The sequence below is a fragment of the Melanerpes formicivorus genome, unplaced genomic scaffold (genome assembly GCF_026170545.1).
Source record: "Melanerpes formicivorus ecotype bairdi unplaced genomic scaffold, bMelFor1.0.p_v2 SCAF_34, whole genome shotgun sequence".
Taxonomy (NCBI): Eukaryota; Metazoa; Chordata; class Aves; order Piciformes; family Picidae; genus Melanerpes; species Melanerpes formicivorus.
The window spans coordinates 6,240,437-6,264,597 of record NW_027142386.1 but is presented as its reverse complement, the minus strand read 5'-3'; positions in this window follow the sequence as shown (position 1 = coordinate 6,264,597).

The following is a 24,161-nucleotide window of genomic DNA, read 5'->3' as shown; positions in this document are numbered from 1 at the left end:
AGGTCCCTTCCAACCCAAACCAATCTATGAAACTAAGCCACTCTGGGGAACCAGTAAGCAGCCAGAGCAGCACCAGGTAGAAAGATGTCATTAGTAGAAACTGAATTGCATTGAAGCCTTAGAGACTCTGCACCTCTTACCAGAGCCCAAATCCTTGCCTTTTGCCTGTATCCAGCCCTTTAGCTGGCTCTGTCACACAGTTCCCAGTACAGCTGCACAGGCACTTCATCAGATATTCCAAATTCCTCACCTCCTGAAGGTCTGAGGTCAGCAGATGATCTGTGCTAGCCCAGCTTTTTCTGAGGATGCACTAAAGTGAGCTACCAGATGGGATGTAACCTGCAAGCTGGTGCTGACAAGACTGACAGCTTACCTTTTCCATGTACCTGAAGTCTATACAGCATTTTCTGTAGAGTAATTTAATTCTGGAAGTAATTTAACAGTTGTTTGGCTATTTCTGCTAAGCTGCAGCCCGACATCAAATTGCACTACAGACACAACCTGAGACCTAATGTAACTTGGTGAGGAACAGAAGCTGCTTTCAAAATTTCCATCAGGTCACTGACACAGAGATAAATAAGAACTTCTGGCTCCAGAGCAGGCAAAGAAGTGGTTTTATTCCCCCAGATTCCAGGCAAATTTAAAGTTCAGAAGCAGAATTTTGTTGGATGGAATTTTTCCTTTCATAGGGTGATCGGCAAGACCTTTCTGAGTTAAACACTTGTGGGGATAATCACAACAGAACCTTCTACCACCACCAAAGTTCCCAGCCCTCCAGAGGCAGATTCAGACAACCCAAGGTCTCATCCCGCTTTTGGAGTTGTTTCATGCCTCTGTCTCCAGCTGTTACAGTATCACAGTATCACTTAGGTTGGAAAGGACCTCGAGGATCATCGAGTCCAACCTATCAACACAGACCCCATGACTAGACCATGGCACCAAGTGCCACGTCCAATCTCCTCTTGAACACCTCCAGGGTCGATGACTCAACCACCTCCCTGGGCAGCCCGTTCCAATGCCGAATGACTCGCTCGGTGAAGAACTTCCTCCTCACCTCGAGTCTAAACCTCCCCTGGCGCAGCTTGAGACTGTGTCCCCTTGTTCTGGTGCTGGTTGCCTGGGAGAAGAGGCCAAGCCCTTCCTGGCTACAACCACCCTTCAGGTAGTTGTAAAGGGCAATGAGGTCACCCCTGAGCCTCCTCTTCTCCAGGATAAACAACCCCAGCTCCCTCAGCCTCTCCTCATAGGGCTTGTGTTCAAGGCCTCTCCCCAGCCTTGTTGCCCTTCTCTGGACACCTTCAAGTCTCTCAATGTCCTTCTTAAACTGAGGGGCCCAGAACTGGACACAGGACTCAAGCTGTGGCCTAACCAATGCAGAGTACAGGAGCACAATGACTTCCCTGCTCCTGTTAGCTTGGTTTTGCCGAGGGTGAATGACTGCTGAAGGTCAGCAGTAGAAATCTCACCCTGGACAAGGATATTTGCATGGAGGGTGCTGGCAGGTGGAGCTTCACCTGGGCTTCGTTCTCCAAGCACAGTCAGGATTCAGTGGAGGAGAATGGACAGAGGACTTCAGCTGCTCTTTAACCTGCCTAGGAGCAGAGCTGTATGAAATCTACCCTAGGCAGAAGAGTGGGGAAGAGGTTGAACACCTGGCTTGGAAATCTGTGTGGTATGGAACTGCCAGGATCTCTGCAAAACCTTCTCCCAGGCAGGCTCCCTGCACCATGCATGCAGCCTGACAGGGGTATGCAGGCTTGAAATCAATTGACAGAGCAGGGAAGGAGGTTATTAGGCATCTGCAACCTCCAGACACTCTGCAGCGACAAGATTTGTTGGAGGGCAGAAATGACAGCTATGGAACAACAATATCTTATTGATATGGGCTCCCTGAGCAGTGATGGAAGAAAGGGTGAATGCTTCTGACAGCAAGTGACTGCAGCTTGTGTTAGAGGCTTGATGGAGCAAGGCAAGGCTACAAATGAAGTGGTACAGGCAGAGACACAGACACTGCCACATGGCAGATAGAGATGTAAGTAGGTCAAGCCTGACTATCTCAGGGTGGTAGCAACATTTTGGCTTGCAGAAAGAAGGAGTCATTTGTTGTTATTATTTTTGCTTGAGCCCATTAAGCAGACTGGCTGCCTACTAGCAAAGCTCTTTGCATTCAGATCCTACCTGACCACTGCATTGCTGAACGCTGCTCTTGCTCTACAAGGTGATTAATTATGCAGGCAAATTGACAAAGATAACAGCACTCACCTGGCTGCAAGGATATTAGAAGGCTGTGGAGTTACTAAGCCACAGCTGCTTGCATTAGAATGATCACACACACTGGGGCTGTTGGTTTTGCACAGCTCACCAACAAGCACATAAAACCAACACAGAACAGGGAGGGGAAGTGAATAAATAGCACACTTCCAGGTAGCTTTCCACAAAATACAATAGGGTGGTAAGAAAGACATTAAGAAATGCAGTTAGTGTGGGAATTAGAATATTGAAATCCAGACATTAAGTAACAGCAAACAGCTACTCTGCTCAACTCTGCCCTAGTGAGGCCTCACCTGGAATATTGCAGCCAGTTTTGAGCTCCCCAGTTCAGGAGGGACAGGGATCTATTGCAGAGTCCAGCAGAAGGCTATAAGGATGGTGAAGAGACTGGAGCACTGCCTATGAGGAGAGGCTGAGAGTCCAGTTCTGGGCCCCTCAGTTTAGGAAGGACATTGAGACACTTGAAGGTGTCCAGAGAAGGGCAACAAGGCTGGGGAGAGGCCTTGAGCACAGCCCTGTGAGGAGAGGCTGAGGGAGCTGGGGTTGCTTAGCCTGGAGAAGAGGAGGCTCAGGGGAGACCTTATTGCTCTCTACAGCTACCTGGAAGGTGGTTGTGGCCAGGAAGGGGTTGGTCTCTTCCCTCTAGCAACCAGAGCCAGAACAAGAGGACACAGTCTCAAGCTGTGCCAGGGGAAGTTTAGGCTGGAGGTGAGGAGAAAGTTCTTCACAGAGAGAGTCATTCATCATTGGAATGTGCTGCCCAGGGAGGTGGTGGAGTCCCCATCCCTGGAGGTGTTGCAGAGGGGATTGGATGTGGCACTTGGTGCCATGGTCTAGTCATGGGTCTGTGGTGCCAGGTTGGACTTGATGATCTTTGAGGTCTCTTCCATCCTTGGTGATACTGTGAGACTGTGATACGTGGGGGTGGTTAGTCTGGAGAAGAGAAGACTGAGAGGGGATGTAATAAATGTTTATAAATCTCTGAGGGCTGGGGGTCAGGAGGGAGGGGACAGCCTCTGCTCACTTGCACCCTGAGATAGGACAAGGGAAAATGGATATAAACTACAGCACAGGAGGTTCCACCTCAACAGGAGGAACAACTTCCTTCACTGTGAGGGTCCCAGAGCCCTGGAGCAGGCTGCCCAGAGAGGTTGTGGAGTCTCCTTCTCTGCAGACTTTCCAGCCCTGTCTGGATGTGTTCCTGTGCAACCTGTGCTGGATTCTGTGCTCCTGCTCTGGCAGGGGGTTAGACCTGATGATATCCAGAGGTCCCTTTCAAACCCTAACATCCTGTGAGCCTGTGAACTTTCCCTGGCTGCATGAACACAGTGGTTTCATTGTGTTAGATAAACCCAGAACAGCTAATAAGCATTTCCAGTTAGCCACCTAATAAGCTCAGTCTGGGTTTTTCAGCCTCTGGAGGGGGGCAGAAGATCAGTGTCCCCTCACAGTCACTGATAAAGGATGCCTGAAAGTGTGTTTTAGAAGAGTCTCTTAGCAAACAAGGATCACATTTGCCAACCACACTCCTCCTCAACCTCTTTTACCCACTCAGGGCGTTGGGCTTGGACATTCAAAGCATTGTTCATTCAATCCAACCACTATGGTTAAATGAATATGCTTTAAAGAATAGATTTGTTTCCTGGACCATGTGTTTCACAAAGGACACAAATGGCATAAGACACAACCAAGCCCCCTCCCTACCAAAGCTTTGGAAATCAAATGTATCTGAATCCTCTCCCTTCCCAGGATTCCTTTTGCCTCTGCCCCATGTGCATAATAAAAAGGTGGCCTCTTGCTAATAGAAAATCATTATTGCAAGGAATTGGCATGGTGACAATAAAGCTTTTATCAGAGGAAGTTTAAATAGAGCCTGAAATCATTCCGACAGCAGACTCCTCTGAATTTAAGGGATGTGGAAAACATTTGTCCATCAGGCAGGCAGGCTCTGCTACCAGGGAGTAGCAAGAACTGTGCCTAAGTGAAAAAATAATAGGTCAGGAAGAGAGACATCTTCCTGCTGCTATCTGAAGGTGTCATTCCAAGCAGCACACAGTTCAGGAAGTTAATGAAAGCAAAAATTTCACCTTTCCATTAGAAACTTGAGAGCTACGCTTCATAAACCCTTTGCTATTTTTAAACAGCCACCAGTTGGAAGCAGTTTCATTTAAAAGTTGATTATTCAACTGGAGTTGATTTCAGAGTGACCTCACTGCAGTCTGGTGAGATTTACAGCAGAGCCTGTGCACAGACCTGGGGAATTGATGACTTCATAGAGCTGCAGGCATCAGGTCGAGGGAGGTGATTCTCCCCCTCTACTCCATTCTGGTGAGACCCCACCTGGAATACTGTGTCCAGATCTGGAGCCTCTGTTACAGGAAGGATCTGGAGGTGCTGGGAGGTGTCCAGAGAAGGGCAATGAGGATGAGCAGAGGGCTGGAGTTGCTCTGAGGACAGACTGAGAGAGTTGGGGTTGTTCAGTCTGGAGAAGACAAGGCTCTGAGGAGACCTATTTGTGGCCTTCCAGCATCTGAAGGGGGCTACAGGAAAGCTGGGGAGGGACTTTTCAGGCTGTCAGGGAGTGATAGGACTGGGGGGGATAGAATAAAACTAGAAATGAGGAGATTCAGATTGGATGTTAGGAAGGAATTCTTCCCCAGGAGGGTGGTGAGAGATTGGCACAGGTTGCCCAGGGAGGTGGTGGAAGCCTCCTGCCTGGAGGTGTTTGCAGCCAGGCTGGATGTGGCTGTGAGCAACCTGATGTGGTGTGAGGTGTCCCTGGCCATGGCAGGGGGGTTGGGACTGGCTGAGCCTTGAGTTCCCTTCCAACCCTGACAATTCTGTGATTCTTATACTCAAGAAAACTTCTCCAAAATCCCTCTGCTCCCTCTGTGTAGAGCAGGACCCCATCCCTTAAAAACAAAGGGCTGCTTGCTGGAGATAGCAGCAAAAGATTACTGTAGAATTTTATCCTTTCTGGAGGGGGCAAAGAAAAGGAATGAATAGATTGCTCCTAATGGAGGCAAAGCCAAGAGCTGGCTCCATGACATTTCATCAGCATTTCTTTTGGAGCATGACAGAGACAGATGGGCTTCTCTGGAAAAGGATTTGTAGAAGAGGAAGAGAAAAATATCTTTGACCCAGGTTTTAACAACAGAATGTCAAGCAAAAACTGAGAAAGAGAAAGACAAACAATGATAAAAAAGAACCTTTGTGCGTATAAAGGAATCTTTCACACAAGATCACAGGATGTTAGAGGTTGCAAGGGACCTCTGGAGGTCAAGTCCAACCCCACCCCACCACCCCCCCCGCCAGAGCACACACAGACTCATAGGATGTTAGGGGTTGGAAGGGATCTAAAGAGATCATCGAGTCCAACCCCCCTGCCAGAGCAGGAGCATGGAATCCAGCACAGGTACACAGGAAGACATCCAGATGGGGCTTGGAAGTCTCCAGAAAAGGGGACTCCACAACCTCTCTGGGCAGCCTGCTCCAGGGCTCTGGGACCCTCACAATGAAGGAAGTTCCTCCTCATGTTGAAGTGGAACCTCCTGTGCTGTGCTCCTTGTCCTATCCCAGGGTGCAAGTGAGCAGAGGCTGTCCCCTCCCTCCTGACCCCCAGCCCTCAGAGATTTATAGACATTTATTACACCTCCTCTCAGCCTTCTTTTCTCCAGACTAAAAAGCTCTCTTCAGCTCAGGCTACCGGTCACATTAAAAGCTTCAACTTGCAAATGTCACCAGGACTTTGAAGTCCACACTCAGGTGCTGTAGACGTTCAGGGAGAGGCACCTGTGGCTTTGGCTATGAGTTCCAGTGTGTTGATGTATAAAGAGGTGGTTTCTATCTGAAGACAGCATGCTGCCACTCTCTGTTAGGTGACAAAAATCCAGCCCATCTGCAGCACTGCCCGCAGCTGCCTCTGGCCTGAGCCTTCCTGCTGGGAAGATGTCATTTCAGGGCAGAGATTGGACACTGACCACTAGTCTGTGGTCTGCTCAGTCTGTGTGGTTGGTAATCCTTCCCCTCTGCTAACTCCCTGGCCTCTCAAGAGCATCAATGTGATCATTACCAATTGTGTACCATCAAAGAAAAAGAGATTAATAATTCAGACTTAAGATATCATTAAGATTTATCACCTTGCCTGTGCTGTCTGCAGGCAGCATTGGGAAGCTGTCACTAAGAGAAGAAAAGGAGAGCTCTGTACTGATTCTGAACCAGTTCCTCTTTATCAACAAGTGAAAACAATTTATGCTTGCAGACACATCTGGGTGTTTATCTCTGTCATTAACACAGCAGCCTCCAAATGCACACTGCTGAGGCATTTATTAAATTACTTCTGGAGCCCTCAGAATGGCTCAGATTGGCAGGAACCTCAGAGATAGGATAGGATAGGATAGAATAGAATAGAATAGAATAGAATAGAATAGAATAGAATAGAATAGAATAGAATAGAATAGAATAGAATAGAATAGAATAGAATAGAATAGAATTAACCAGGTTGGAAAAGACCTCAGAGATCATCAAGTCCAACCTATCACCCAGCACCATCTAATCAAATAAACCATGGCACCAAGTGCCTTATCCAGGCTCTTCCTAATCACCTCCAGGGATGGTGACTCCACCACCTCCCTGGGCAGCACATTCCAATGGCCAATCTCTCTGTCTAGGAAGAAATTCTTCCTAGCATCCAGCCTAAACCTCCCCTGGTGCAGCTTGAGACTGTGTCCTCTTGTTCTGGGGCTGCTTGCCTGCCTGGGAGAAGAGACCAACCCCCAGCTGGCTACAACCTCCCTTCAGGGAGTTGTAGACAGCAATGAGGTCTCCCCTGAGCCTCCCTTTCTCCAGGCTAAACAACCCCAGTTCCCTCAGCCTCTCCTTACAGGGCTTTGCTCCAGACCCCTCCCCAGCCTCATTGCCCTTCTCTGGACACTTTCCAGCAACTCAACATCTTTCCTAATCTGAGGGGCCCAGAACTGGGCACAGGACTCAAGATCATGCACTCCAACCTCCCTGCCATGTAGCTGGTCCTGTTTTGAGCCAGAGGTCCCTCAAATTCGACTGCTCTGTGATTCTGTGTGTGGTGCTAAACAGGAATCATGTGGCCAAGTGGAGCACTACCGTGTCTGTGCGGGGAGGGGAAGACCTCAGCAATGCCATTCACACCCTGAAAAACCTAAACCAGTTTCACCCTGAACATGCTCATGCCCACAAAGGCTTTAAACCAAATTATTTTGGCCTAAATCAAGTAACTCCAGGCTTTCACTGCTGCTCTCAAATGTTAACACAAATCTTGAGGAGCTCCTTTGGCTTCTCAAGGGTTTGACTTCTTGGGAACACAAAATGATCCCAAATAACATCCCAGGGCTGAATTAATTTGACAATGACTTTCTTTTAAGTGCAATTAAGAGCTGGATAAATTACTGAAGGATGAGCTCACCTGGAGGGTGGCATTGCTTGAGCATTGCATGAATCTCACCTGGGAGAGATGTGGACCACAAGGAAAGACAGCTGGAAGAAAAAAATACTGAGAAAAACTCATTAGTTTTATCTACATAAAATAGCTTTCTGCCTTTTGCTTCCCATTTAGCATGTTAAGAATCAAGTTGCAGAGAGAATTGCTGTGGGCATTTTCAGGCCATTTCAGCTGGCTGACACCCCAGGGTCCATTCAATAGCATTGTGCTGCCAGACCACTTAGCACATGTAGCTACTTCTGACTCCTGCAGCGTCGCTAAATGGAAGGGGCCAGATCCTGGCTTGGGTTGAGCCCATGTGCCCACGCTGATCTCTGCTATTTAAAGACCTGGGTTTCATGCATTGCAAAGCAGCTGGGAAAGCTGAGAAGCATTTGGAAGGCAGGTTGGGCTCTTGAGTGCAGGCAGTAAGTGGCATTGTTTACCCAGAAAGAAGGATTTGTTCTTGGGGTTTTTTCCCACGTAAATGAAGCAGAAAGCTTAAGGAGAAGCCAATGAGCTCTTTACACACCAACTTCTCCTTCTGCACCACACTTCAGAGTAGTATCCTGGATATATTCTGCACCATGAGGGTGGTGGAACAGTGCAACAGGCTGTCCAGGGAGGTGGTTGAGGCTCCATCCCTGGAGATATTCAAGGTGAGGCTGGACAGGGCTCTGGACAACTTGATCTAGTTGAGGATGTCCCTGCTGACTGCAGAAGGGGTTGGAGTGGCTGACCTTTGGAGGTCCCTTCCAACCCAAACCATTTTGTGATTCTGGGATATATGAAATCTTCTCTAGTTCCTGTAATTAGAGCCTAATGAATCCAAACACAACCAAAGGTCCAAACAGATCAGTCTGCTCCCCATCTGCATCTCACGCTGTGTTCTCAAAGACTAAATTGCCATCATTAGGAGAAAGTTAAGAGCTTTCTGCAACAAGTTCACAGAAGGCAATGAGTAACATCTGACAGCATGCTCCCCTCTCTTGTCACCTTATTTTCCCACTTGACACAGAGCAAGGCTTAGTCAAAAGACTCTGAGTCACCATCTCACGACTGCAGCTCTTCTTGGTCCATCTGTGCTCTCTGCTTCTGGTTACTGCCAACCTAACAGGAAAGGCTGAATGGAACAAAACATCTCCCTCCCTCCCTACAGTTTATATCCCAGAGTATTAATTAAAAGACTTCTGACTGAGGTTAAGACCAATTTACCAGGCTGTGATCTGCAGAAGAATCAACCTGCCAGATGCTGATGCTGAGAAAGGATACAAGTTTTGTGACAAGCGTGGCCCATGCCATCCCTGCTCCCAGTAGGCAAAGAGGTTTGACACTGACTCTGGTAAACACCTACCCAAGTCACAGACTGGTTTGATTGGAAGTGACCTTAAAGACCATCAATTTCCAACCCACCCTGCCATGGGAAGGGACACCTCAGTATCACAGTATCACAGTATAACCAAGGTTGGAAAGGACCTCGAGGATCATTGAGTCCAGCCTATCAACACAGACCTCATGACTAGACCATGGCACCAAGTGCCACGTCCAATCTCCTCTTGAACACCTCCAGGGATGATGACTCCACCACCTCCCTGGGCAGCACATCCCAATGGCGAATTACTCACTCAGTGAAGAACTTCCTCCTCACCTCTAGTCTAAAACTCCCCTGGTGCAGCTTGAGACTGTGTCCTCTTGTTCTGGTGCTGGTCACCTGGGAGAAGAGACCAACCCCTTCCCAGCCACAACCACCCTTCAGGTAGTTGTAAACCTTTAGAATAAACCAAAGCAGGTTGGAAGAGACCTTCAAGATCATCATGTCCAACCCATCAACCAATCCAACCCACCCAAACAGCTAACCCATGGCACCAAGCACCCCATCAAGTCTCCTCCTGAACACCTTCAATGACGGCGACTCCACCACCTCCCCGGGCAACCCATTCCATAGCACAATCACTCTTTCTGTATAGAACTTCTTCCTAACATCCAACCTGAACCTCCCCTGGCGCAGCCTGAGACTGTGTCCTCTTGTTCTGGTACTGGGTGCCTGGGAGAAGAGACCATCATCAGCCTGTCTACAACCTCCCTTCAGGTAGTTGTAGAGGGCAATGAGGTCACCCCTGAGTCTCCTCTTCTCCAGGCTAAGCAACCCCAGCTCCCTCAGCCTCTCCTCACAGGGCTGTGCTCAAGGCCTCTCCCCAGCCTTGTTGCTCTTCTCTGGACACCTTCAAGTCTCTCAATGTCCTTCTTAAACTGAGGAGCCCGGAACTGGACACAGGACTCAAGGTGTGGCCTAACCAAAGCAGAGCACAGGGCACAATGACTTCCCTGCTCCTGCTGGCCACACTGTTCCTAATGCAGGCCAGGATGCCCTTGGCCTTCTTGGCCACCTGGGCACACTGCTGGCTCATATTCAGGCGGCTGTCAATCAGCACCCCCAGGTCCCTCTCTCTTTGGCAGCTCTCAGCCACTCTGACCCCAGCCTGTAGCTCTGCATGGGGTTGTTGTGGCCAAAGTGCAGCCCCTGGCACTTGGACTTGTTGAATGCCATCTTGTTGGCCTTTGCCCATCTGTCCAGTCGGTCAAGGTCCCTCTGCAGAGCCTTTCTGTCCTCTAACTGACCAACATCTGCTCCTGACTTAGTGTCACCTGCAAACTTGCTGATGACTGACACGACCCCCTCATCCAGATCATCAATGAAGTTATTGAACAGGATGGGGCCCAGCACTGATCCCTGGGGGACACCACTGGTGACTGGATGCCAGCTGGCTGTGGCAACGTTCACTACCACTCTCTGGGCCCAGCCCTCCAGCCAGTTCCTAACCCAGCTCAGAGTGTAATGGTCCAAGCCAGGGGCTGACAGCTTAGCCAGCAGTTTGCTGTGGGGGACGGTGTCAAAGGCCTTGCTGAAGTCCAGGCAGACCACATCCCCAGGCCTCCCCACGTCCACCAGACGGGTCACCTGGTCATAGAAGGAGATCAGGTTGGAGAAGCAGGACTTGCCCTTCCTAAATCCATGTTGGCTGGACCTGAGCCCTTGGCCATCCTTCCCACCAGCCCAGGTTGCTCAAGTCTTCATCCAACCTGGCCTTGAACACCTCCAGGGAGGGGACATCCACAACCTTCCTGGGAAGGGATGAGTCATAATAAATAAATAATAACTTGTCAGATCCTTTTCTAAAAGTCTGTCAAGCTGAGTAGGAAAAGGTCATCAAGCAAAGAGGCAACTCCTCGTTGCTGAGGCATCATTCTAGCTGCAAGGGAAACCTATTTCCCCTTCCCTCCCCCCAAATTTTGAAGCCCCATGTTGAAAAAGGTGTCAGAGGACTGGAACTACCATAACTAGCTCTGCCAGCACTTTGTGTCAAAGGGAAGCTTCATTTACAATTTGGTTTAATTATTTATTCATTGCTCCTAATACACTTAGCATTCCCATAATTAACTTCTACAGCAACAGGGGGAAAATCTGATTTATCTGTTTACTTCCATCTTTAGTTGTTTAATTAGCCATACTGTCCTCTGCTCTACAATCTCTTCCCATGGACAAAAAGCACCGAGACAATTACAGGACTAAAAATGCTTTATCTTTGGAGAGTGCATAGGCAGAAAAGGCCTCCTGTCAAGGCAATTTCCCCCATTAGTTTTACCTGGTTCCCAGAGAAGTTTTCCTCTGTGAGAGCCAACAGAAAGATCCCCAAAGGGTTCAAGAAATGGGGGATGTTCCCTCTGACAGTCTCCAGGAATCTAGAATTATTGTAGAATCACAGAATTGTCAGGGTTGGAAGGGACCACAAGGATCAGTCAGTTCCAACTCCCCTGTCATGGGCAGGGACACCTCACACCACAGCAGGCTGCTCACAGCCACATCCAGCCTGGCTGCAAACACCTCCAAGGATGAGGCTTCCACCACCTCTCTGGGCAACCTGTGCCAGTCTCTCACCACCCTGTTGGGGAACAACTTCTTCCTCACATCCAATCTGAATCTCCCCACTTCTAGTTTTGTTCCATTCCCCCCCAGTCCTATCACTCCCTGATAGGTAGTTGGGTTTTTGTGATTGTACAGCTCTCTCTATCATCAAACCCAGATCTTTTCTTCCTCCAAAGGGGTAATTTCTTCTCAGATTTTCAGAATTAGAGCTAATTCAGAGCACTTTGTCCAGCCAAGGGCCATATTTTTTGTGTAGAAGCTGCAGCTTCATTCATTTGGCTTTCCTAAGCCAGGGGTGTGCTGAGTGTGCACCTGTCCCAGATTGATGCACTTGTCAGCTCCTCTGCAGCAACTGAATTTTGTTTACCTGCTCACCACATGCAAAGCCATCTCCTCCTCCCTGGGCATCCCACTGTCATTGGAACTAGATCCGTTCCTGGAGGTGTTTAAGCCCAGGCTGGACGAGGCTCTGGGCAGCCTGATCTAGTGTGGGGTGTCCCTGTCCATGGCAGGGGGGTTGGAACTAGATGATCCTTGTGGTCCCTTCCAACCCTGAATGATACTATGATACTATGATACTATGATCTTTGAGGTCCCTCCCAACCCAGATCCTTTTCTCACTCTGTACAGGGCAATCAGTAGAAGAGAATGTGATTAAAACCCTTTATTGGGGAAATAAGCTATTCACAGCTCATTCCTTCCCTTCTCCTTTAGCATTCCCTTAGAAACAGCTCTTCTCCACAGTAAATAAAGTTAGAAAGCCTTATCATTAATTCTATTTAGGCCTAATATGTCATAAAGCAAGGAAAGCAGGCCATTTTCCTCTCTGCTGGGGCACAAAACATGGATTAACTATTCCAACCAGAGCTGTGAATGATTTATTAATTCAATTCTGGAGCGTGTGACTGTCAGATCATATAAGTTCCTTACAAAAAGAGTCCCTCTGAGGACTCTTTTACTCTTTTTAAGCCAGCTGACTGACGTTTCACATGCTTCACAACCGCCGTCATCTATCTCCTTGCTGCTTGTTCTCGCGTCTCACGCTGAGATTACCCAATTTGTCCTGTCCACATTAAGGTGTTTGCATCCAGGGAGGGCACAACTGGTAGCTGATGATCTGTGGCAGCTGCATTTCAAGCCACATGCCCAGCTTCGTGCTTGAAGCTGAGGGAGCTGGGATTGTTTAGCCTGGAAAAGAGGAGGCTCAGGGGTGACCTCCTTGCCCTCTACAACTACCTGAAAGGTGGTTGTAGCCAGGAAGGGGTTGGTCTGTTCTCCCAGGCAACCAGCACTGTAGCCAGGAGGGGGTTGGTCTCTTCTCCCAGGCAACCAGCACCAGAACAAGGGGACACAGTCTCAAGCTGCACCAGGGGAAATTTAGGCTGGAGGTGAGGAGAAAGTTCTTCACTGAGAGAGTCATTCATCGTTGGAATGTGCTGGCCAGCGAGGTCGTGGAATCCTCATCCCTGAAGATGTTCAAGAGGGGATTGGACATGGCACTTGGTACCATGAAGTCTGTGGTGACAGGTTGGACTCAATGATCTTTGAGGTCTCTCCAACCTTAGTGATACTGTGATACTATAATCTAAGGCTGCAGCAAGAGAAGTGTGGCCAGCAGGGCCAGGGAGGTGCTCCACTCTGCTCCACTCTGGTGAGATCTCACCTGGAGTACTGAACCCAGCTCTGGAGCCCCTACTACAGGAAGGACCTGGAGGTGCTGGAAGGTGTCCAGAGAAGGGCCACGAGGATGAGCAGAGGGCTGGAGCTGCTCTGCTATGTGCACAGACTGAGGGAGTTGGGGTTGTTCAGTCTGGAGAAGAGAAAGCTCCCAGGAGACTTAATTGTGGCCTTCCAGGATCTGAAGGGGGCTACAAGAAAGCTGGGGAGGGACTTTTGAGGGTGTCAGGGAGTGATAGGACTGGGGGGGGTGAAACAAAACTAGAAGTGGGGAGATTCAGCTTGGATGTTAGGAAGAAGTTGTTCCCCATGAGGGTGGTGAGAGCCTGGCAGAGGTTGCCCAGGCAGGTGGTGGAAGCCTCATGCCTGGAGGTTTTGAAGGCCAGGCTGGATGTGGCTGTGCGCAACCTGCTGTAGTGTAAGATGTCCCTGCCCATGGCAGGGGGGTTGGAACTGACTGATCCTTGTGGTCCCTTCCAACCCTGAGACTTCTGTGATTGTCTGACAACTCAGTGCTCTGTGGGGAGCTGGAGAGTCAGATCTGCTTGTTTGACAAATCAGAGTGGTTCAAGCTGGATGGAATCCCTGGGGGAATCTTGCCCAAGCCTCCTGGCACAAGCAGAGACACCCAGAGCTGCCTGTCTGAGATAAAGTCCCGGTCTTGGGGGATTGTTTTTGCCTTGTTTCCTTGGGTGTTTTGGCTTTTGTGGGCTTTGTTTGGTTAGTTAGGGTTTTTTTGATTGTTTTGTTTGTTTTAAATCTCCAAGTAGAGAGACTCCACATCCACTCTGGACAACTGTTTCTAAAGAAAACTTCTCTACTCACATCCTTTCCCTGGAAATGGTGGGAAATACCTTGTTTGGAAGCTCCCAAATGGTGGGGCATTAGCACTTAAAGCTGGGTCTAAGTGCTATGCAAGTACACACACTCCCAGAGAAGGCTCCTGTGCCAACCAGCACCAGAACAAGAGGACACAGACTCCAGCTGTGCCAGGAGAAGTTTAGGCTCAAGGTGAGGAAAAAGTTCTTCACAGAGTGGGTTGTTGGCCACTAGAATGTGCTGCCCAGGGGGTGGTGGATTCACCATCCCTGGAGGTGTTCAAAAAGGGATTGGATGTGGCACTTGGAGCCATGGTTTAGTTGTCAGGAGGTGCTGGGTGATAGGTTGGATTTGATGATCTTTGAGGTCATTTCCAACCTCATTGATTCTATGAGTCTAACCTACCCTGCTGAAGTCCCCTCCCTGACAAAGGATGAGAAAGGCTTCCTCCTAAATCTGACCTAACACTGCTGCTGCTTCTGCCTTCATCTCCACAACCTCATCAGGCACAGGGCTGGAGAAATGCTTCCTCCCAAGAAGGGAGGGGAACTGCTAGGAGGAGCACTGCTGGACACCTGCACAATATTAACTCCTGTTCTGCATGAGCAAGCCAAGTCTAGCAACCTTGCTCTATCCATACTAAGAGTGATGATAAGTTCCAACACCTCTTCCATTCCCTCCTGTCTTTAAAGAAACCAACCCTTTTCCCCTGAATGTGAATAAAAGCAGCACTGTGTGGAAGCAGCATTGCTCCTGGGTACTAACAAGGTCCAGTTTTAATGTGAAGCCTGTTGATGTTAGCTTCAAAAGTTCATTTGTCAGCACAAAAGCTACTGGGGCATTTCTCTTAAAGGAACAGCAACCAAATACAAACCAAACAACTAAACACTTTCCACGGGGAGTTCTGAAGAGCTCAGCTCTAGGGCAGCAGTTTATCCAGCTGAGGACTGACAGCTTGTAATCAGACAGACATCCTCAGAGACTGGAATACCAGGGAGAAGCACAAACAACTTAGTCTGATCTCCCACATTTAACAGGCGCTTTATTAATTTGCCTGTGGAACGAACCCAATTTTAACTCAAAGATGCTTCCAAACCAGACAGAACTCCCCTTCATGACCTCACTTCCCCTGGTAGTTTGTTCCACTGACAACCAACCACACCAACACTTTGTTATTCCAGCACAAGGGTGGGGAGCCTCTGGAACAGGCTGCCCAGGGAGACTGTGGATGCCTCCTCCCTGGGGGATTTGAAGGCCAAGCTGGATGAAACCTCGAGCAGCTGAGTCTGGGTGGGAGGTGTCCCTGCCCCATGGCAAGGAGGTTGGAGTAGATGATCTCTGAGATGCCTTCCTACCTAAACCATTTCACAATGCTATGGACTAATTTACATCTATCTTGCTTTAGCTTGTTTCTCATTGCTTGCTGCTCCTATGTGAGAGGAAAGAACCCTTTTGGCCCCCACTGTGAGGCGGGAGCCGGAACCTCCTCTCAATTCCCCCTGCACCCTGTGCTGTTTCATTTTTAGACCTAAAAGAGCTCTGTTTCCCTTCAAACATACAAATAAATAAAACCCACTCTAAAGGCTAGGAGCATGAATAGCAAAGGAAATGCTGCCTCTCATTTGCAGTAATAGCTGTGAAATGCTACTTGGGGACCGGGAAGTATCTCGATTCTGTAATTACACGTTCATCATCTCTGTTCCATTTTCAGTCCCCCAGGCAGTATTTTACAGCTCCAGCCCTCCAAGGCAGCCATCCCTTTCTCCTCTTTTTTTTGGTGTAATCAGTCATATATTTTCAACACAGACGACGGGGTCACTCCTTTTATAGGGCTCTGGCTCCAGCCAGCCTGACACTTGGCTGGATTACAGTTGGATAAAGGTCCAGGAAGAAAAGCACTAAGGATATGAATCATTTCAACTCATTTGTACAGGCACTAGGTAGAAAGGGCTCTCTGCAGGGTGTCTGTGGCACTGATTTACCATTCAGAACCTCCTGGGCAACTGAAAAATGAGGTCTGGAGGGCACGGGTGCAAGAGGAAGAGATACTTCTATCATCTCCCTGAGGCTTTCAAAGAGACCTGAAGCCACCAACACCTCTTCAGGGATGAGTGGTTGATGGGTTTGTAGGGTTTGGGATAGAAGAACCAGAGGACATTAGCTTATCTGGGGAGGATTCTTTGTTGGTGTGGCCTCTACCTCCCGAGAAGGTCAGACAAGAGCTAGTGGAGAGAACTGTGCAATGCAAAGCACAACAACAAAGATGAGCTTTGCCTTCACTAGTGGTTTATGTAACAGCACTCAGGAGCAGGGCCAAAAGCGCAGGTTCCCTGCTGCAAACTCCACCAAAAGTCATGGGGAGGGGGGGGGAAGATGGATGTGGGTGGCAACAGGCTGCTTCAAGTCCTGCAGCAACATTTGCTGGAGCTCTTCTGTCGGAGCTTTTATGCTGCCACAAAAGGTAAGCCTTGCCACGCTTGCTTTTTGCTTTGTAATGTCCTATAATTGAGAGTGGTCCCAGTAATCAAACCAGGATGTGCTCCTTCCCATCCTGCAGATGACAGTGAGATAATTAAACAGAGCATTGGATTAGAAACACCCATTTGTACCAGCCTGTGTTTGGAGAACTAGTGCTCCATCTCCACAGACCACCCCCTGAACAAAGAAACACAGCAAAAAGGAAGGGGATTTGTAGCTGGTTCTATTGTAGATGGATCTGGGTTTAAGTGTTTATCTCTCAACTATAAAATAGCACACTAGGGATGAAGAGCTACAGAGCTTCAAAAGCAAAAAGAAAACTAGACACCCAAACAACCACCACCACCAAAAACTCCACCTCCAATCCTGCCTCCAGTTCTGGTGTCCCCAACATAAGGAGGGCACAGAGCTGTTGGAACGAGGCCAGAGGAGGCCACAAAGATGAGCCAAGGGCTGGAGCAGCTCTGCTATGAGGACAGGTTGAGGCACCTGGGGTTGTGCAGCCTGGAGAAGAGAAAGCTCCAGGGGGACCTTAGAGCTGCCTGCCAGTAGCTGAAGGGAACCTACAGGAAGGCTGCAGAAACACTTTGCTGAGGGTGTCTGGAGACAGGCCAAGGGGGAATGGTTTGAAGCTGAGGCAGAGCAGGGTTAGACTGGAGCTGAGAGAGAAATTCTTCAGTGTGAGGGGTTGAGACTCTGGCACAGGCTGCCCAGGGATGCTGTGGATGCCTCCTTCCTGAGGATGTTGAAAGCCAGGCTGGATGAGGCCTTGAGCAGCTGAGTGTAGTTTGAGAGGCACAGGATTCCTGCTTGCCACAAAGACCTTACAAGCTTGGAGCTGCCCTCTTGACAAACCCCTCTCAACCCCCATCTATAGAGAGGCCAGCAGAGAGCAGCTCTCCAGCCACAAGCACATCAAAACAGCAGGGTTGAGATCTTTTCTGTCTGTTTTTACCATACTCATTGCAGGTAGGGATGAGACCACTCAACACACCAGAAAATCTGGTGCATTTCCCCCTCAGCACTGACAGAGCTCTATAGCAACACTGCAGGCAGTCAGAGAGTGGTGGTGAATGGTGCCACAGCCAGCTGGCAGCCAGGCACTGGTAGTGTCCCCCAAGGATCAGTGCTGGGCCCTGTGCTCTTTAACATCTTCATTGGTGATCTGGATGAGGGCATTGAGTCCATCAGCAGTAAATTTGCAGATGACACCAAGCTGGGGGCAGGAGTTGATCTGCTGGAGGGTAGAGAGGCTCTGCAGAGGGACCTCGACAGGCTGGGCAGATGGGCAGAGGCCAAGGGCAGGAGGCTGAACACATCCAAGTGCCAGGGGCTGCACATTGGCCACAACAACCCCAGGCAGTGCTACAGGCTGGGGTCAGAGTGGCTGGAGAGGGGCCAGGCAGAGAGGGACCTGGGGGTGCTGGTTGATGGTAGGCTGAACATGAGCCTGCAGTGTGCCCAGGCAGCCATGAGGGTCAATGGCATCCTGGCCTGCAGCAGGAACAGTGTGGCCAGCAGGAGCAGGGAGGTCATAGTGCCCCTGTACTCTGCACTGGTTAGGCCACACCTTGAGTCCTGTGTCCAGTTCTGGGCCCCTCAGTTTAGGAAGGAGGTTGACTTGCTGGAACAAGTCCAGAGAAGGGCAACAAAGTTGGTGAGGGGTTTGGAACACAAACCCTATCAGGAGAGGCTGAGGGAGCTGGGGTTGCTTAGCCTGGAGAGGAGGAGGCTCAGGGACGACCTTATTGCTCTCTACAACTACCTGAAGGGAGGTTGTGGACAGGCAGAGGTTGGTCTCTTCTCCCAGGCAGCCAGCACCAGAACAAGAGGACACAGTCTCAGGCTGTGCCAGGGGAGGTTTAGGCTGGAGGTGAGGAAAAAGTTCTTCACAGAAAAAGAGATTGCCCATTGGAATGGGCTGCCCAGGGAGGTGGTGGAGTCACCATCACTGGAGGTGTTCAGGAGGAGACTTGATGGGGCGCTTGGCTGCATGGGTTAGTTGTTTAGGTGGTGCTGGATGATAGGTTGGACACAATGATCTTGAAGGTCTCTTCCAACCTGGTTTATTCTATTCTAAAGATGATTTTTGCCTTCTTTTTGTCCAGAGCTTCTTGCTATTTACAAATTTCAGCACAGCTTGCTTATTTCAAATGCCAGTTCCCTCCCCCCAGCAATATCACACATGTGTAATTAGTATAATTAGCTCCTTGCCTAGGCATTAGAGACATCAGCAGATAAGGTGCATGTCTTACCACTGCCCTCCCCAGGAAGCATTGCCAGTGGCTGCAGGCCAGGGCTTTGATATGCTCCAACACATGGATCACCATAAGCTTAGCAAAACCAAGGAGCTGCAAAAATCACAGCAACTGCTTTCCTGAGATCAGGAGTGAAAATTGTCATCTGTCAGACTGTGATAGGAAATCAACTTTGTTCTCCCAAGATGAACCCTTCACAAGTTAGCTTCTCTCCTAGATCCCTGGAGGTTTTGAAGGCCAGGCTGGATGTGGCTGTGAGCAACCTGCTGTAATATGAGGTGTCCCTGCCCATGGCAGGGGGATTGGAACTGGCTGAGCCTTGAGGTCCCTTCCAACCCTAACAATTCTCTGATTCTATGCATGAGGGACTGCATTCAGATGAACTCTGGAGGACCCTTCTGACCCAGAGCTTTCTGTGACTCTATACTGAGGACACCACAATCCAGCTGGGATCCCAAACATCCTAACTGGATGTGGCTCTGAGCAACCTGATCCAGTGTGAGGTGTCCTTGGCCATGGCAGGGGGGTTGGAACTGGCTGATCCTTGAGGTCCTTTCCAACCCTGACAATTCTATGATCTTCAGTTTAATGCTCTTCCCATTGTCTTGGATCTAATGCCCTCATTTAGGTGACAGAGAAACTCAGAATCCAGACAGCACAAGAGGAAGTTCTTTTCTCCACCTCATCTCTACTCTTACATTCTCAAAATCATTGAAGATCATCTTTCTACCAAGCATCACAGGCAGGCAGAGATTGACTACTAAGGACTCAGAAGGAGATCTGTCAATGTGAGTCACCAATTATCTGTCAAAGACCTCTCAGGAGCAGACAGGCAAGAGGGTGTTATTTGTTATCCTTCTGTCCTTGCAAGAAAAATTGAGCTTAATAAACATAATGGTCACAGCACATCGCTGGAAAATGATCCTCTTCCTGCTCACAAATAATTCATTTTACTGGGATGCACCTTGCAATAAAACAACCTCTCAGGAAAAAAAGAGAGAGATTATTGCACCTGCCCGAGCCATGTGCAGCTGCTGCTGCCCTAGGCTGATACCATGGAGATGAGAACTTTGTTTATACTGAAGGCCTTCTCTCCCCTTACCCTTTTGTTCCAGGCTGCCTGCAGCAGTAGAACTATTTTTGCCCTTGGTAGGCTGCATTTCTGGTGATCCACATGAAACATGGCACACTGGAGCCCCACTGAGAGCTTGCTTTCTGCCCTTAACCAGTGGTGCTAGGCTCACACTGCTTGTTCATCACACAGCTGGGCTCCACTCACTGCCAGAGTGCACAACCAAGCAGCTCATCGGTCCCTGCTTACTTCTGTGCTTAAGAAACCAAATCCTGCCCGTTGGAGCTGCTACAGCCTCCCAATGTTACTTGCAAGAGACTATTTGCATATGTGATCATGAGGTAACCATGGCAAAGAACACTTCTGAGGGAGAGGTTTTGAACTTCAATATTCATTTTGCCACTCAAGGTCACTTCCCAGCGAGGTAGCAGCAGTGGGTGCTAAGCCTCTCCGAGGTTCAGCCTCGCGGTTTGTAAAGGCAGGAAGGGAAGAGGAAAAGGAATGGAGCAGAAGGAAGAAAGATGCAGAAATTGTAATGGCTTATAATATGTTTTGCTCTCACATTTATTCCCTAGGAACCAAAATACAGTGGGCTAAGCACTGAGAGTGTCAAAATACAGAAAGGTGTGAAAAAGGAGCTAATTATAGCCACCACTTAACAGATGGAAAAACTGAGACCTTGACAGGCCAGTAAGTAGAAAATAGGGATCTAGAAAGACCAGGGGAGAGCTGAAAGATTGATGGGATGCACTGATACATCTCATTTACTTTTAGGGCACAACTGTCTCATGCTTTCAAGTTTTTCCTCTGCCAGCAAAAGCAATTTAGTCTGCTAAAAAATCATGGAGATGCAGCAGAGTGCTGGAAGTCCAAGTTGTCTCCTGCTCAGATGGAGAATCCCAGCTGCTTTAGCATGATCCCCCCCAGGCACAATGCTCTGTTCCAGGATGCTGGGACACCAGGCAGGCTTCAGGCTGAAAGGAATCTACCTTACAAAACACCAACAAGGAAAACTTGGAGTTGGGTGAAAGGAGTTGTTTCCCAAACAGCTTCCTGAGCTGCCTGCCCTAGAAGCCTTGCTATGCATTTTAAGTTCTGAAATGCCCAAACACTGCTCTGCTTTAATTTGGAAGGACTGATCTCAGAAGAGAAGTCTCCAGCAGCTGAGCTTTAATCATGTCTGTGAGCAGCAGCCTCAAACCTCCTTTAGCTTCAAAAAATACTTTGGGATGAGCCCCCTAGACACCTCATCCTCTGCTTTTATGCAGTGAGGCACTTGGACAGAGTCAGTGCAGCTCCTGCTTCCACCAGGGCTTAAGGATTTGGTTCATGAGGTGTTTAGACTGCTTTGAAGGGCCAGAGGTAATCATATTACAGAGCCAGCTCCCTGATGGCTCAAGTTCTGATGTCAAGAGCCACATTGGAATGAGAGAGTTGAGTTTGTTCAGTCTGGAGAAGAGAAGACTCCGATGAGACCTACTTGTGGTCTTGCAGGATCTGAAGGGGACTACGAGAAAGCTGGGGAGGGACGTTTTAGGATGCCAGAGAGTGATAGGACTGGGGGGAATGGAACAAAAGTAGAAATGGGGAGATTCAGATTGGATGTGAGGAAGTTCTTCCCCATGTGTGTGGTGAGACACTGGCAGAGGTTGCCCAGGGAGGTGGTGGAAGACTCATGCCTGGAGGTTTTGAAGGCCAGGCTGGATGTGGCTGGGAGCAACTTGCTGTAGTGTGAGGTGTCCCTGCCCATGGCAGGGGGGGTTGGAACTGACTGACCTTTGAGGTCCTTTCCAATCCTAACAACTCTATGTTTACTTCACACCAGGAAGGGGCAGACTCCTAAAATGTTTAGCTGAGCAATGTACACCAAAAAAAAATAATAATAAATGAGCAGAGCAGCCCATTTGTACTGTTTTGTATCTGTTAGCAGGCAAGAAACCATCAGCTCCTGGGATTTTCCATGTTACTAGAGGGGAAGGGTCACAGCCAATATTTTGAAGCTATTTAGAAAGCCACTTTGAGGGGAAAGATGGGAAAGGGTTTTCTTCCAAATGCTTGGCCTTTGTGATTAATGAGTATGCTGAAGACAAACCCACACACATTTGGGGAACAGATGGGCTTGTTTGGGCTTAGTTGTCACCAAAACCTTCTCTTTTATTTATTTATTTATTTTTTAAAAGAAACTATTTTTAAACCTCAAACATTAGTTATTTCTCCCAAGTACCTAATTCCCAGCAGGAGGAGAAGGAGAACACGTGGGAAGACACCTCCTGATTGCAAGATACGAGACGGAAGCACAAGCAGCAGCAATAGCTGGAAAGAGGCTGCCCATTAGCAAGGCTTTCCCCCTTCCATGCAACCAACACCCATCCTGCTGCAGGACAGAATCCTCAGGTGCATTTGGAAAGGAACTGCAAGCCATCTGTGCTGCCAGCAGTGCCAGGGAACTTGCCAAGACACCGGGCTGTGCCTGGGCATGCAGCAGGTCAAAAACACACCACAGAATCTGCTTAGCAAAGCAATCAGCTCTGTGTTTACCTCAGCTGAATTTCACAGTATCACAGTATCACTTAGGTTGGAAAGGACTTCGAGGATCATCGAGTCCAACCTATCAACACAGACCCCATGACTAGACCATGGCACCAAGTGCCACATCCAATCCCCTCTTGAACACCTCCAGGGATGGGGACTCCACCACCTCCCTGGGCAGCACATTCCAATGACGAATGACTCGCTCGGTGAAGAACTTCCTCCTCACCTCAAGTCTAAACCTCCCCTGGCACAGCTTGAGACTGTGTCCTCTTGTTCTGGTGCTGGTCACCTGGGAGAAGAGACCAACCCCCACTTGGCTACAACCTGCCTTCAGGTAGTTGTAGAGGGCAATGAGGTCTCCCCTGAGCCTCCTCTTCTCCAGGCTAAACAACCCCAGCTCCCTCAGCCTCTCCTCACAGGGCTGTGCTCAAGGCCTCTCCCCAGCCTTGTTGCCCTTCTCTGGACACCTTCAAGTCTCTCAATGTCCTTCCTAAACTGAGGGGCCCAGAACTGGACACAGGACTCACGGTGTGGCCTAACCAGTGCAGAGTACAGGGGCACAATGACCTGCCTGCTCCTGCTGGCCACACTATTCCTAATGCAGGCCAGGATGCCATTGGCCTTCTTGGCCACCTGGGCACACTGCTGGCTCATGTTTAGATGACTGTCAATCAGCACCCCCAGGTCCCTCTCTCTTTGGCAGCTCTCAGCCACTCTGACCCCAGCCTGTAGCTCTGCATGGGATTGCCGTAGCCAAAGTGCAGCACCTGGCACTTGGACTTGTTGAATGCCATCCTGTTGGACTCTGCCCATCTGTCCAGTCAGTCAAGGTCCCTCTGCAGAGCCTTTCTACCCTCTAACTGACCAACATCTGCCCTAACTTGGTGTCATCTGCAAACCTGCTGATGACTGACTCGACCCCCTCATCCAGATCATCAATGAAGTTATTGAACGGGATGGGGCCCAGCACTGATCCCTGGGGGACGCCACTGGTGACTGGCCGCCAGCTGGCTGTGGCACCATTCACCACCACTCTCTGGGCCTGGCCCTCCAGCCAATTCCTAACCCAGCACAGAGTGTAGTGGTCCAAGCCACGAGCTGACAGCTTGGCCAGCAGTTTGCTGTGGGGGACGGTGTCAAAGGCCTTGCTGAAGTCCAGGTAATTTCCTCTGCTTAACTCACCCATGACAATCAGGAGGGTTCTCACTGTCACTGAATCAGAAGAATGAATCTCAGTGGTGAAAAGAATGAAGAATTTCTTCTTCCCTTCCCCTGCCCCCCCGCTTTTGTTACCTAATTTACTCACTTCCCTACCCAGTTTACAGAGCAGACCATGTGGAAAAGCAGCAACAAATAAATCCTCCTCATTAAAAAGTTGACTGTTGGACCACCCCTACCTTGACTCTGTCAACCCACAGAGGTTTCTCTTCCAGTTTGTAAAGAGGCAGAAATGTACCTTGTACCATGAGGATGTCAAATCAGATTTCAGCAGCAGGATGTGCTAAGCTGGGGAAAAAAAACCCAGCAGCTACAGCTCAGGATTAGATTTGATTTGCTCTCTGCCCCTCAGCCTTTGCCACCAGTGCTTGTGTCACAAATACCAGCTGAATCTCAAGGCACTTACTGAAATCCAAAGGGAGGTTGGAATTTCTCTGAGTCCCTGCCTGCCTGCAG